General features: G+C 34.1%; 1 long non-coding RNA gene and 1 other non-coding gene across 2 annotated transcripts; both read left to right on the top strand.

Moving 5' to 3' along the window:
* The first annotated feature begins 1,621 nt into the window (after nucleotides 1-1,621).
* Nucleotides 1,622-1,728, top strand: LOC133781153 (small nucleolar RNA R71). Its single transcript, XR_009869947.1, has one exon. It is a non-coding gene; the product is annotated as a small nucleolar RNA R71 (small nucleolar RNA).
* Nucleotides 1,729-12,805: 11,077 nt separating this feature from the next.
* On the top strand, nucleotides 12,806-14,456 carry LOC133780581 (uncharacterized). The gene is made up of 2 exons (XR_009869424.1): nucleotides 12,806-13,219; nucleotides 13,690-14,456. It is a non-coding gene; the product is annotated as an uncharacterized LOC133780581 (long non-coding RNA).
* Nucleotides 14,457-14,723: the final 267 nt, after the last annotated feature.

Raw genomic sequence — 14,723 nt, 5'->3', positions numbered from 1 at the left:
TCACACTCAACAGATTTAGCAACATTAAAAACATTCAATTCAACAGTCATATTTCCAAAAGATAATTTCAAAACACCATTACGACAATTTATGATTGCATTAGATGTAGCTAAGAATGGTCTACCTAAAATGATAGGAATTTGAGCATGCATGTTTTCTACAGGTTGAGTATCAAGAACAATGAAGTCAACAGGAAAATAAAATTTATCAACTTTTATCAAAACATCCTCTATAATGCCTCTAGGAATTTTCACAGAACGATCGGCTAATTGAAGAGTTATAGAGGTAGGTTTTAGCTCACCAAGACCAAGTTGCTTATAAACAGAATAAGACAATAAATTCACAATAGCACCCAAATAAAGTAAAGCTATGTTAATAAAATGATCACCAATAATGCATGAAATTGTGGGACACCCAGGATCTTTCTTTATATTTAACAAGACTCTTATATTGAATAATGACTAACTTGTTCAGTTAAAAACGCCTTTTTAGGAACATTAGTGTTTCTTTTAACAGTACAAAGATCCTTTAAAAATTTAGAGTAGGTAGGAATTATTTTAATGGCATCTAAGAAAGGGATATTGATACTAACTTGTTTAAAAACTTCTAAGATGTCATTATATTGGCCGCCTTTTTTAATTGGAAGTAGTCTTTGTGGGAATGGGGCTTTTGGAATGAAATGATGGATTGGAGTTTCCTTGTTTGAAGAGTCATTGGCATTAGAACTAAAATGCTGACTCTTTTCTTTTTCTTTTTCGTTTTCAACCTCGGGTATGTAATCGGGTTTAACAATGTTCTTTCCAGACCTAAGAGTTGAAATTGATTTGACTTCTCCATTATGACTAGACTTTCCTATCTCATATTGACCTTTTGGATTAGGGATAGGTTGACTAGGGAATGTTCCTTTTTCTCTATCAGCTAAAGCAGTGGCGAGTTGTCCTACTTGTGTCTCGAGTTTGGTAATTGATTGAGACTGATTTGTAGGATTTGTTGAGTGGATTGCATGAATTGTTGTAAAGTATCTTCTAAGGAAGGTTTTCTTTGTTGTGGATTTGGTTGATTTTGTGGGGCATGAGCTTGGTTTTGTGTGTTGTATTGGTGCCCTTGATTCATTTGGGGTTGGTTTTGTCTCCATGAAAAGTTCGGATGGTTTCTCCAATTTGGATTGTAGGTGGATGAAAATGGGCTATCATTTGGTTTCCCATAAGCATGAAGAGCATTGGCCTCCTCAGAAAAGACTTCTTGGTAGGAAGGACATGATTGGGCATTATGGCAAGGACTAGAACATATAGAACAAACATCTTTTCTTGGTTGTATTGGAGAGTTTATAGTTTGGCTTATGGCTAAAGCTTCTACTTTTCTCGCTAATTTGTCTAAGGATGTTCTTAAGTCTAATTCTTCTTTTACTTCATACCTTCCTCCTCTTTTTGGTGAATTAGTTGACCTAGACCTAGGATCAAAATAATTCCATTGTTGTGAATTGACAGATAAATCTTCAAGGTCATCCCACGCCTCTTGTCCTTGAAATTTTAAAAATTTTCCAGTATGCATAGATTGAATCATTTGACGATTAGAGGGAGTCAAACCATCATAAAAATATTTTACAAGTCTCCATTTTTCAAAACCATTATGAGGACATTTTAATAATAAATATTTAAATCTTTCCCAACATTCATAAAACTCTTCATTATCTTTTTGAAAAAACTCGGAGATTTCTCTCCTTAGACTATCAGTTTTAGACATAGGAAAAAATTTCAACAAGAATTTATTATAAAGTTGATCCCATGTAGTTATAGACCCTATGGGAAGGGAATTTAACCAAGCTTTTGATTTGTCTTTTAATGAAAAAGGAAACAATCTTAGTTTGACCGACTCATCAGAAAAATTTTGAAATTTAAATATTGAGCAAATTTCCAAGAAATCTTTGACATGCATGTAAGGATCCTCTCTATCTAACTCATAAAAAGATGGAAACAATTGAATGATTGCTGGTTTAAGCTCAAAATGAGTAGCAGAAGTTGTAGGTAAAACAATGCATGAAGGAGCATTAGATCAAATAGGTGCAAAATATTCAAGCAAAGTTTTTTCAGGCACAACATTTTCATCAACAGGATTAGCAATAGGTTCCATGATACTCAAATTTTTACTAACACTTTCAATTTCAAACAAAGATAAACGTCTTTTTACTAATCGTTTTTTAGAGTTACGTTCCCAATGATGCATATAATTTTAACAAACAAAACAACAAAAATAATCTCAAACAAACAATTTTCTGATGTAGAAGATCAGTTAAAACCGCAACCACAGAGCATACTTATAATTTTTTAGAGATTTCACAACAATATAATTCTTATGGTTTACTTGTCCCCAGGCCTATTTGATTCCACTTACTCGCGCACTACTAACAACTCCCCGAGGTTAATTAGTAGAGGCGGATTGGGAATTTTGTTCAAATTTCCTTTAAGCAAAAATTGCTTATGGTGAAAGGACAAGATTTAGGTTTTTTTTTTCTTTTCAAGTATTTTTCACAATATTACACTAAAATATTATAAAAGACAAAGAAAAATAAGGCAAAAATTAAATAAGACTAAAATTTAGGCAAGAGTAGGGAGGCATAGCATGCCATCAACCATAACAAAATTAAGGTAAAAATTAGGAGGCATAAGTGCCTTCAACTAAAACATAAGATAAAAGACTAGGAGGCAAAATTGCCATCAACTAGTAACTTGCGGAAATTAAATAAAATAAAAATTACAACAAGATAATTACAACAAAATTATAACAAAATTAGGAGGCACAAGTGCCATCGACTAAAAAAAATAAAAAGATAGATAGGAGGCACAAGTGTCGTCAACTAAAAAAAACAATAAATATAAATATATATAAGTAAGTTTTTTTTATGGGTGGTAGAACCATCCCAAATTTTCTTTTTATCTTTTTTTTTTAAGTGCAAAAAAAATTAAAATAACTAGTAGAAGAATACACTAACCTTGAGATAAATTTCGTTTCTTTTTTCTTGCAACTCCCCGGTAACGGCACCAAAAACTTGATGGACCCAAAACGGGTATGTTTTAAAAATTTATACTCGCTAGCGCACGAATTGTATATGGAATATAGTGTTCGTGTAAGCACGAGATCGAACCCAAAGGAGTTGTCTAAAATAAAAAAGAAAACTATTTTAAATCAAAAGTAATAAATTCTAACCTAGCTCCAAAGATTGATGAGTTTTAATATTATGAACATAAAATAAATGATTGAAAAATAAAGCTATTTAAGATAATAAAAATAAATCAATAATGATTTGAAAATAAGTGTTAAAAGAAAAGATTATTAAGATACTAGAATCCACAAAATGTAAGTTTAATAATATTTATTAGTATATTGATTCCCAAGTTTTAGTGATAGTTAAAATAATCCAAACTATCATTTTCCAAATAGATTTATAATTTTAATCACAAATTACTTCTAAAAAGATAGGATTTTTCTTCACTTTTCAAAATTATAATTTCAAAGCATTTAGTGTAAATCAATCTAATGAAATAACAAATAAATCAATGAACATTATTTATAAGACAAAACATAATATTTTTGTTCTAAGCATGGATGTGTACAATTTAATGACACATCTTACACAAAGAATATTATGTTTTTGCAAAATGAAGAACAAAGTGCATATTATCTAACAATCCAAAATATGATATATTAAAGATGAAAGACATATATGAAGAAGAAAAATCCATAAACTTTGTTGCATTACAAGGGAAATTAACATACAACATAAATATTACCTAGTTACAAGTTACTTCATTATGATCTTAATAATCTTATGAAAAATATTAGAAGCGCATAACTAGAGTAAAAATTACAAAATAAATGACATACATACTTGCAAAATGCTCTTAAAAAACCCAAAATGGAAGAGAGAATGGTAGAGAGAAAATGGGAGAAAAGAAGATGATAACCAAAAATTAAGCACCCAAAAATGGTCTTCAAAACCCTTATTTATAGCCAAAATGAGATTATTAAAATAATCAATTTAAATTAAGTAAATTGATTAAATTAATAATAATATAGTAAATAGGGGTAAATTGCAGGAGTGATGATGATTTTGGATAAAAAGTGTAGAAAATTTTGGGTAAAAATTGGCATTTTTAGACATAGGGGACAAAAAGTACATTGTGGGCTCAAGAGGGGGCTGTTGGTGGCTTGGTGTTGGTGGCAGTCGGCTGTGGCTGAGTGATGTTGGCATTGGGCCTGGCTGGGTCAAACTAGGCTTGAAGATGTAGGAGTGTGATGGCTGGGGACAGCTTGGGTGAAGGAAATGGCCAGGTTGGGAGGTGCTGACTCGTTGGTGACAGCTGGCGACCTGGGAAGCATGTGGTCTTGGTGGTGTACGGCTGGAGGTTCGGGTGCAGAGGCTGAAGAGGAGCTGCTGAGAAGGTGCACGCCTGGGCCTGGGCAGGAGGCGCGGGCCTGGGCCGAGAGGGAAGGCTGGCTTGGGCCTTTGCTCAAAAACATCAATTTTTCTTTCTTTTCTTTCAAAACTAATATTTTTTCTTCTCTTTTCAAGAGCAAAAAAATGCAACAATTTATCTACAAAATAAGTAAATATTAAATTAGAATCAAATATTTTCAATTGTAAAATAACTCATATTAAGTCCATGAAAATACTAATTGAAATTTAATTTACTTTGGCAATTAAGATCAATAAAATCACATTTTTTAACTTATAATCTAACAACACAAATTTCAAATAATTAAATTACAACATATTATAATAAAATATCTATAAAAACATATAAAAATCTAGAAAACTACAATAAGACTAATAAATTAAAAATTACATAAAAACTTAATAAGTTAATTAAAAACCCAAGAACTAAGCAACAATTAGCACATAAAAAGTGGTAAAATAACTCTATTTTGTAGAGTTATCAATTATTAAGGTTGATTATGACACACAATCATCTTAGTAGTTTGACTAGAATATCCACCACTCATTCCTTAATCATTAAGTGATGGTTAGTTAGCAAAGTTTTATTTGAAACATGTTAATTAGGATCCAATAATAGCGCTATGCACCTTTATATAGCATTATTTGATCTTTTTTCTTTAGACATTTTCACACTTTTAGATAGGTTGTCAAAATTTTAGACAGGTTGTAGAAATATATAGACATATAGTTGAAACATTCAGAGTAGTAGAAATATCAAATGAAAATCAATTTAACAATATAAAGTTGATCTAATACTGTAAAATATTCAATTAAATCAATTTAGCAACTATAAAGTGTTCATTACAATCTCATTGGTCAATTTATTATTAAGGTTGATTATGACACACAATCATCTTAGTAGTTTGACTAGGATATTCATCACTCAATCTTTAATCATCAAGTAATGGTTGGTTAACAAAGTGTTATTTGAAACATGTTAATTAAGATCAAATAATGTCTGTATGCACATTTATATAATATTATTTCAGTTTTTTTTAGACATTTTCACACTTTTAAACATGTTGTCAAAAATTCAGACAAATTGTCAAAATATATAGACAGGTAATCAAAACATTCAAACAAGTAGTCAAAATATCACATTAAGATCAATTTAACAATATAAATTTGATCTAATGCTGTAAAAGAATAATAATTAGATCAACTTAACAACTAGAAAGTGTTCATTACGATATAATTGGTCATCTTATTATTAAGGATGCTTATGACACTCAATCATTAATCATCAAGTGAGCTGGTTAACAAAGTTTTATTAGAAAAATATTAATTAGGATCCAATAATGATGATATACACATTTAATTAGCTTTGTTACAATTTTTTTTTGAAACATCGATAGAAGTCTATAACAGTTTGATACTTCATCTTGATCGCGAGCCATTTGAAATCTATTTCTATGAGTCTTCATTCTTTTTCCACAATCCATCACATAATATTACAATATTTTTTTACGACATCAAAAAAACGACAAACAAACAAGTATAAATTATTGGTATTACTTATACTAAAAAATTATGCATAAAAAATTAAAATCACAAAAATCATGAAAATCTAGAAATTCAATAACTTGTCTGAAAATTCGAATGCCCGTCTAAAAATTCGACAAGTAGTCAAAATATATGACATGTTGTTTCAAAATTAGACATGTCTAAAATTTAGACGGGTGGTGGAAAATATACGACGACTTGTCTGAAATTTAGACGACTGGTTTGAAATATTAGATACCCTGTCGAAAAATTAGACAGCCTATCGAAAAATTCTGGGTTTCTCTATCCCTGAAAATGGTCGAAACCACCATTAATTTTTTTTTTCAGATTTTCAAGTTTTAAGTTCCATTAAACTCTAGAAATAAATTAATTCTTTACTAATACTTTCAATCTACTAAGAAAATCATTTTGCATTTTTAATCTACAAAAACAACATTGAATCTCATTTTAATAAAAACCTATATAAACTATCCTTTTAAATATTTAAGAATGTGGGTGGTGGTTGTATTTGTAGAGAGACATGGGCGGCGGCATGTGATGGGCAGTGGTTGTGGCGGCAACAGGATGAGGGTGGGTGATTGTGGATGGGTGTGGGTGGGTGGGTGAGAGAAGTGAGGAAGAAGATGATAATTTTTTTGTTTTTATTTTATTTTAGTATTATTTTATTTTTAGGGAAAAAGGGGTAATAACAAAATTTCTTTGTTTTTGCATTTTTTTTAAAAAAATTTCATTTTTTCTACCCATTTTTTTCTTCTATATTTTTTTCTTTCCATTTTTTCCATTTTTTTTTTCATTTTTATTCATTTATCTGTTTTTTTTTCTTTTTTCCCTTCATCATTCAGTTTGTTGTGTTTATTTTCATATTTTTTTAGTTTTCCTTCCTTTATTTTTTTTTTCCTTCCTTTTTTTTTTTCATTTTTTTCCTTTCATTTTTTCTTCTTTTTTCTACTCATTCTTTTCTCTTTCCATTTTCTTGTTTATTTTTTTTTTCACATATATTTTTAACATTACATAATTATTTGACTATTTTATTATTTATTATCTTTTATTATTGTAATTATTTTTTTCTACAATTTTTTCCCACTATATGTAAAAAAAAATTCAAATAAATTTTTTCATCATTTTCTTTTTAGCGTACCTTTATAGAAACATCCAAATTTGGAAAGAAAAATAATAAAAATATAAAAACGTGAATGGGTAACCAGTTACCCTGATAGGAACATTCAAATTTGGAAAAAAAATTATGAAAACGTGAATGGGTAACCACTTATCCTAGTGGGAACATCCAAATTTGGGGAAAAAAGATATGGATATGAAAACTTGAATGGGTAACTAGGAACCTTGATAGGAACATCCAAATTCGGAAAGAAAAAAAAATAGATATGAAAATGTGAATAGGTAACCAATTACCGTGATGAGAACATTCAAATCTTAAGAAAAAAATCTGATGAAAATGTGAATGAGTAACCAGTTATCCTAGTGGGAACATCCAAATTTGGGAGAAAAGAATTAGATATGAAAACTTGAATGGGTAACCAGTAACCCTTATAGGAACATCCAAATTTGGAAAGAAAAAAACAGATATAAAAAAGTGAATGGGTAACTAGTTACCATGATGTAAACATTCAAATTTGAAAGAAAAAATTCTGATATGAAAACATGAATGGGTACCCGATTACCCTCATTGGAAGATCCAAATTTGAAAAAAAAAAAAATGAAAACTCGAATGGGTAACCAGTAACCTTGATAGGAACATCCAAATTCAGATAGAAAAAAAGATATATATATATTTATATATATTATATATATATAAAACACGAATGAGTAACCAGCTACCATGATGTAAACATTCAAATATTAAAGAAAAAAAATATATATATATATATATGGAAACGTGAATGAGTACCTCGTTACCCTAATTAGAACATCCTGTTGATGCCGTTTTTCGTCAACCGTGAAAGAAGAGCACGTAAACAACAAACAGTGATGGCCAATATAAATATGATAATACAAAACACAATTTTTACGTGGTTCAGCAGTTAAATCTGACTAGTCCACGAGTCTTTCGTTATTAAACTCAAGATGATCTATGAAAATTCTTGAAGTATGAATTCTTCAGAGTTTTCTCTCAAGATTCAGAGATTCGGTCCCTTACAATGGTGCACGACCTCTCTATTTATAGAGAAGATTGCAGAATACTATCCCACATATTTTGGGTGGTTACTCTTTTTGTGCAAATAAATCAAATGACCTTAAATGCCTATAATCCGATATAAAAGGAAACGTCCCTGAAGACCAGGGGGCGTATAACTAATCAAATAATATCCCATGATTTTAGGGGATTTACAGTAATAAATGTAGATCACGTCTCTTATAGACAACACTTTAAGATATTCAAGGTTATTATCATATATCACTAAGGCCTTATTCTCCCAAGTCTCACGTCAACTTTCGAGGTAATAACATCTCCCGAGGTCACATGGCTTTCGAGATCGTATGCGCGTCAAGCTCGGAACCCGTGATCCGAGGTCATCCCTGAGGACAGATGCATCTCGGGAGCTACCCTTCGAGATTGTGTGGATTTCGAGGCCACCATATTTGAAGTCGTCTCAGCTTTGCAGGCTTGATGTCTAGTCTTGGAACATACTTCAGACTTTACAAGTTCATTTGCTGCGAATCCAGCTTTCGAGGTCACATTTATCATGGCTCGAAATCTGGGTATAACATCTTGCCCCCTCAAAAGTATTTGTTCGAATCCTAAGAGAAGGAAACTTTTGAACTACTTTCTTCGGGAACCGTACCGTCACACACTTGAGAATGGACACGCGTCAGTTGGATATTGCTCATTTATGGTACTTGAGTACCTTGGAAACCTGTCCACGATCATTCGTCTGCCACCTTTTCGGTACCATCATGTCATCGACCCCTGACCGTTGGATTTCATGAGGATTCTGGCCAATGGCCCAGATCAATCCTTCTTTTCACTTTTCTCCCTTTATATATTCAAGGTCTTCTTCTTCCTCTTATTTTACATGCATCAGAAACAAAAAGGGAAGGGACGAAACCAGAGGCCATCCCAGAGAACTTCTTTCTTGTGCATGTTCTCTCAACCGAAAAAACAAAGGACCTCCGGTTTGTTCGAGTCCGTGAGCTCATATTTGCAGCCTCTCCTTCAGTCAGCAATTTCTCTGCAATCGCCATTATTGTGTAAGTGTCCAATCTTTGTTTTCCCTTATCCCAGTTTTTGTTCATATTGTTCTTGTTATCACTGTGAATGTACTAGTTTATTTTCTTAGTACAATGCGTTAGGGAATTTTTATCCGATAGGCTTTTATGTTTTAAGTTTCCATACTGGGTTTACATCACTGGTTCATACCCAGTTTTGATGTTTGAGCAAGATCTCTGTTTTCTGGGTTTAAAAATTTTAAAAGACGTTTCTTGTACACCAAGATATTGGGTATAAAACCTTGGCCTTGACAAATGCACGATACCCAAGGTTACCTTTTCTGCTCATCCGCCACTCTTTTTCCCCTGATTATCGGGATTTTCAAAAAAAAAAATTGTCCACTCTCCTCCCTTTCTCGAGGAACGCACATTCTGACTCTTTAATAAGGGTCTTAGTATCTGTTCACCCACGATTTAGCCAACTGACACGGAGTCAAAATATGAATGATATAGACGAATGTATAGAGAATAACGTAATGACAAAAGTAAAGAAAACACAGTGATTCATAGTGGTTCGGCCCCAGGATCTGGAAATGACCTACGTCCACTTAGAATGATATTGATATGGAATCAAAAGTGTGATTAGAGAACTTGGGTTCAATGAGTTTCAACACTTCTGACAAACAATACAAGTTTACTAGGAGAGATTCTATAATCTCTATGATTCCGAAGCTCCAAAAAAAGGTCCCATTCCCTTTAGCTATCTCTTGCTATTTATAGGCTCATGGAGGGTTACAAAATATTGTTACAGATATTATCCCCTGAATAATGGGATATCCAGAAGATTGCATGAGATAAATTCGGGATTCATAAAGATCTTCCCATAAATGTTGCCCTGTTTCTATCTGCTGGCAATGTTCCATTTGTCAGATACTCCAGGTAAGGCGTCATCCATGTATCTTCTGCACGAATCTCCATGTTGGCTTCGGCCACTTCAATGCTTGGCTTACTCAATCTTTCTACTGGGACTATGTTCAAGGTGTCAGCATCCTTTGCACTTGCGAGTTTAGCTAAGGCGTCTGCATTCGAATTTTGGTCTCGCGGAATTTGCTGGAGGGTGTACTTTGTAAACTGGGCTAGCAAATCTTTCGTTTTATTAAGGTAGGCCATCATCTTTAATCCTCACGCTTGATATTCTCCCAGGACTTGATTCACGACCAGCTGAGAGTCGCTGTAAATATCAAGCACTTTTATACTCATATCCTTGGCCATTCTCAGTCCAGTGAGGAGCGCTTCGTATTCTGCTTCATTGTTTGATGCTGCGAAGTCAAACCTGATTGCGCAGTGAAATCGATGCCCTTCGGGCGTTATCAATATCACTCCCGCTCCAGCGTGGGATTCATTGGATGAACCATCCGTGAATAGTTTCCACGAAGGAGTCTCGTCTTGAGGCATGGGCGCTTCAGGCTATTTGCACAGCTCACTGTTGGGGAGTTCGGTGAACTCCGCAATAAAATCGGCCAAGACTTGCCCTTTTATTGCTGCTCGCAGTAAATAAGTTACATCGAACTGTCCTAATTCAACCGCCCATTTTAACAGTCGTCCGGCCGCCTCAGGTTTTTGGAGGACTTGCCGAAGGGGCTGGTCGGTCAGAACTGTGATACGATGGGCTTGGAAGTACGGACGCAACTTTCTGGAGGCTAGAATTAAGCAATATGCTAACCTCTCGATTGGTGGATATTTCAATTCCACACCGATAAGCCTTTTGCTGACATAGTAAACAGCTTTCTGTACGCCTTCTTCCTCCCGTATTAGTACCGCACTAGCAGCAACTTCGGTAATCGCCAGATAAATATACAAAGTCTCTCCTTCGATTGGTTTTGATAGGATGGGAGGTTGTGACATATGAGCTTTTAAGGCTTGGAATGCTTGCTCGCAGTCTTCCGTCCATTCAAACTTCTTATTCCCCCTGAGTAGATTGAAGAATGGAACGCACTTGTCAGTTGATTTTGAGATGAATCTACTTAGGGCAGCGATCCTTCCGGTCAGGCTTTGTACATCCTTGATTCTCTCCGGCGACTTCATGTCGACCAGGGCTTTTATCTTGTCAGGGTTGGCCTCGATTCCTCTTGAATTTACTATAAACCCCAAAAACTTCCCTGATCCGACTCCAAAGGAACATTTGAGGGGATTCAACTTCATCTGATACTTGTTCAACACATCAAAGCATTCTCGCAAATTCCTCACATGTCCTTCTGCCTTCTTGGACTTTACCAACATGTCATCCACATATACCTCCATGCTTACCCCGATCAGCTCCTTGAACATGTGGTTGACCAGTCGTTGGTAAGTTGCGCCTGCGTTTTTCAGCCCGAAGGGCATTACTTTGTAACAATATAAGCCCGTATCGGTCCGAAAGCTGGTATGATCCTCGTCAGGGGGATGCATGCTGATCTGGTTGTAACCTGAATACGCGTCCATGAACGAGAGGATCTCATGTCCTGCAGTAGCATCGACCAACTGGTCGATCCTTGGGAGTGGGAAACAGTCTTTTGGGCAGGCTTTATTGAGATCTGTAAAATCCACGCAGGTCCGCCATTTGCCGTTAGGCTTGGGGACTAGCACCGGATTGGAGACCCACGATGGATAAAATGCCACCCTGATGAACCTATTCTCTTTAAGTCTTTCGACTTCTTCTTTCAAGGCTTTTGATCTGTCTTTATCGAGCAGCCTTCTTTTTTGCTGCACAGGTGGAAAGGCTTTGTTTATGTTCAGGACATGGCTGATCACTGCTGGATCTATCCCAACCATGTCTTTATGCGACCAGGTGAAAACTTCCTGGTTCTCTTGCAAGAATTTCACCAGTGCCTGCTTTGCGGTAGGCTCTAAATTCTTCCCAACCCTCACGACTCTGGTCGGGTCTTTTTCATCGAGTTGGACCTCCTCCAGGTCCTCGACGGGTCCAACATTTTCTTCAAAATCCCCAAAGCGAGGATCCAAATCTATATCCTCACTTTGGGCAACACCCTATGTAGCACCCACATTATTTTGATATATATAGCCAATAATCACATGATTGCATTGCATTACATATCATACAATATGTATAATTTGAGCTTATGCATATTCTTATAAGTGTTTTCATGTATAAGTATAAAAGTTGTGTATGTGATGTCTATATGTATGCTCAATATTATTAACCTTGTGGCATTTGAGTTGTCTTTTATGGGTGTTTGATGTGCTCAAGATATAAGAAAGTATGAAAAATATGGACAAGGCATGGAATTAAGTGTTGAAAGTGAGATATAGAAGGCAAAATAGGTTAAGTAGTGGAAAATAGTACAATGTCGATTACTAGTATTTCGGTGTAAAATTGAGTATTTATGGATTTACCAAATGTAATCGAGGTAGGATTAAGGTCTCATTGATGATGTAAAAATGGTTTTAGAACCATTAGATCAATTCTTGATGGGAGGTATACATAATCAGTGGTATGGATGCAAAGTCAAAACGAGCTTAGCATAAGTGCGCTACGCTCGATCGGGTAAGCATAACTATTGGGTATGAAGTCATATGGACCTAAGGTTTGGTGTGAGTGTTTTACACATAAGGATAATAGGCCTAGCAGATGATTAAGTCGAAATTATTGAAGTGATAAGGTTTTCATAAGTCAAAAGGTGAAATGATGAGATGAAAGGTGTCAACTTTTGACAATAAGGCTAAATCATTGAAAATAAGGAATTTTCATCAAACCTTATCACTTTGCACGACCATTATTCTGAAAAACAGAGAGAAAAGAAAACCAAAAACCATTTCTTGGCTGGTTTGAAGAAATTCTAAGGAGATCCAAGTGAAAGCAAAGCCAAAGAAGTAGATTAAGCTTAGTTCTAGCCTTTTTATGGTAAGTTCTTGTACTTGGAAGTTAAACTATGTTTTTGAATTTTTCTGAGAACTTATATATGGTGTTTTATCATTTTTAAGATATTTCTTGGGGTTTCCAAGTGGTTTGAGGTTTAGAAAAGCTTGAAGAGATTGTTTTCGCCGAAAAGTTGCTCGGTAAGTGAAATTTTGTGTTTTATGAGGTTTTTGGGGTTCTTGGAGTACAAGATGATTTTTGGTTATTTGATTGAGTTTATAAGAGAGTATATATGTTTATAAATGTTTGAATATATGTGGAGACTCATTTAATTTGGGTGATGATCTAGGAGATAAGAATTTTATCAAAATCGGTATATGATAACTTTATGATGAATCATGTTGGTATTTGGGATATATGGTTATGGCAGGTTAATTGATTTTGATTATTGGTGTATTTTGATATTTGAGGATAGCTAAAATTAAGGGGAAACTCTGTCAAAATTTCCCCAAATGTCTAAGATAAATCTAATGCTCGATCTAGGTGGTTTAAGGCATTTTAGGCATGTTTTGGGTATGAAATTTGATATGAAGTCTTATGGGTATTTTTTTAAATGAGAGTTCAATGTATTACTGCCATCATTATGATGAGAAATCCATGCTATTGTCAGGATAAGCACATCAATACCTAAGACATCACTTGTTACACGGTGAAATATATTGTGGACAAAAGGTAAGTAAAGTACTCAACTGCAACACAAGAATTATGTGTTATGTGAAAGTATGCATTATATGAATATTTTGTGAGTAAGTGGTATTAACATACAGTGACACTTCATCATAAATTTGTATGCATGGCATAATAGTGATATGGTAAATTATTATATGATATAAGACCATGCATGATATTATGATGATTAATTATATAATGCCTTTGCAAGTTTTGTGCAACATAAAAGAAAGTTGTAATAAGAAGTTTAAGTTCAGTGCCACTGTTTTGAAAAGGCAAATGAAAGTGTTAATAAGTGTAAACGGATGCCTATAGTAGGCTTATAGTGGCTGCCCAATAATTTGGGCTAGGTTTAGTGAACCAATTATATTGTTTGCCATATTTCCGTTTTTATTCTCCTCCATATGAGTTATTGTTATATGTATTGACACCACAGTGTGTGGCCGCCTTAACTCTTGAGCCTGACGGGGCAACGATGGAATAAGGATTTTAATGTGCCCTACTGTGGTGAAGGCTAGCCGGAGGAGAACCCATGGGATTTTGTATTATATGTGTAACAAGCCCTGCAGGCATTGACCAATTCAAACAGTGTGCACAATATTAAGGGGCCCAAAATTTAAAAAAAAAGAAGTTGTATATGTCCATTGATATTGGGTAATCATTAGCATTGCATGCATTACTTTGCTTACTGAGCTTTAGGCTCACAGTTGTCTTGTGTTGCAGGTAGAGAAAGAAATATGTGAATGATATGAGGAGAACTGAAGCATGGTCCTGACCCTGATTTGTACATATGAACACATCGACCTTTTTGTGGGTTATTTCAGTTATCAGTGAGATGTTTGTAATAAAGTGTGAAGTTATGTTTTGAAAATAAATTGGGTTATTTAATACTTATGTATAATATGTTTGAGACACACTTTATGTTTAATGTAAATAAGGTGAAATAAGTTTTCAAGTTTTAAAAAAAAAAATATA

Source organism: Humulus lupulus, chromosome 5, assembly GCF_963169125.1.
Source record: "Humulus lupulus chromosome 5, drHumLupu1.1, whole genome shotgun sequence".
Taxonomy (NCBI): Eukaryota; Viridiplantae; Streptophyta; class Magnoliopsida; order Rosales; family Cannabaceae; genus Humulus; species Humulus lupulus.
This window is presented reverse-complemented; position numbering and strand designations above follow the sequence as displayed.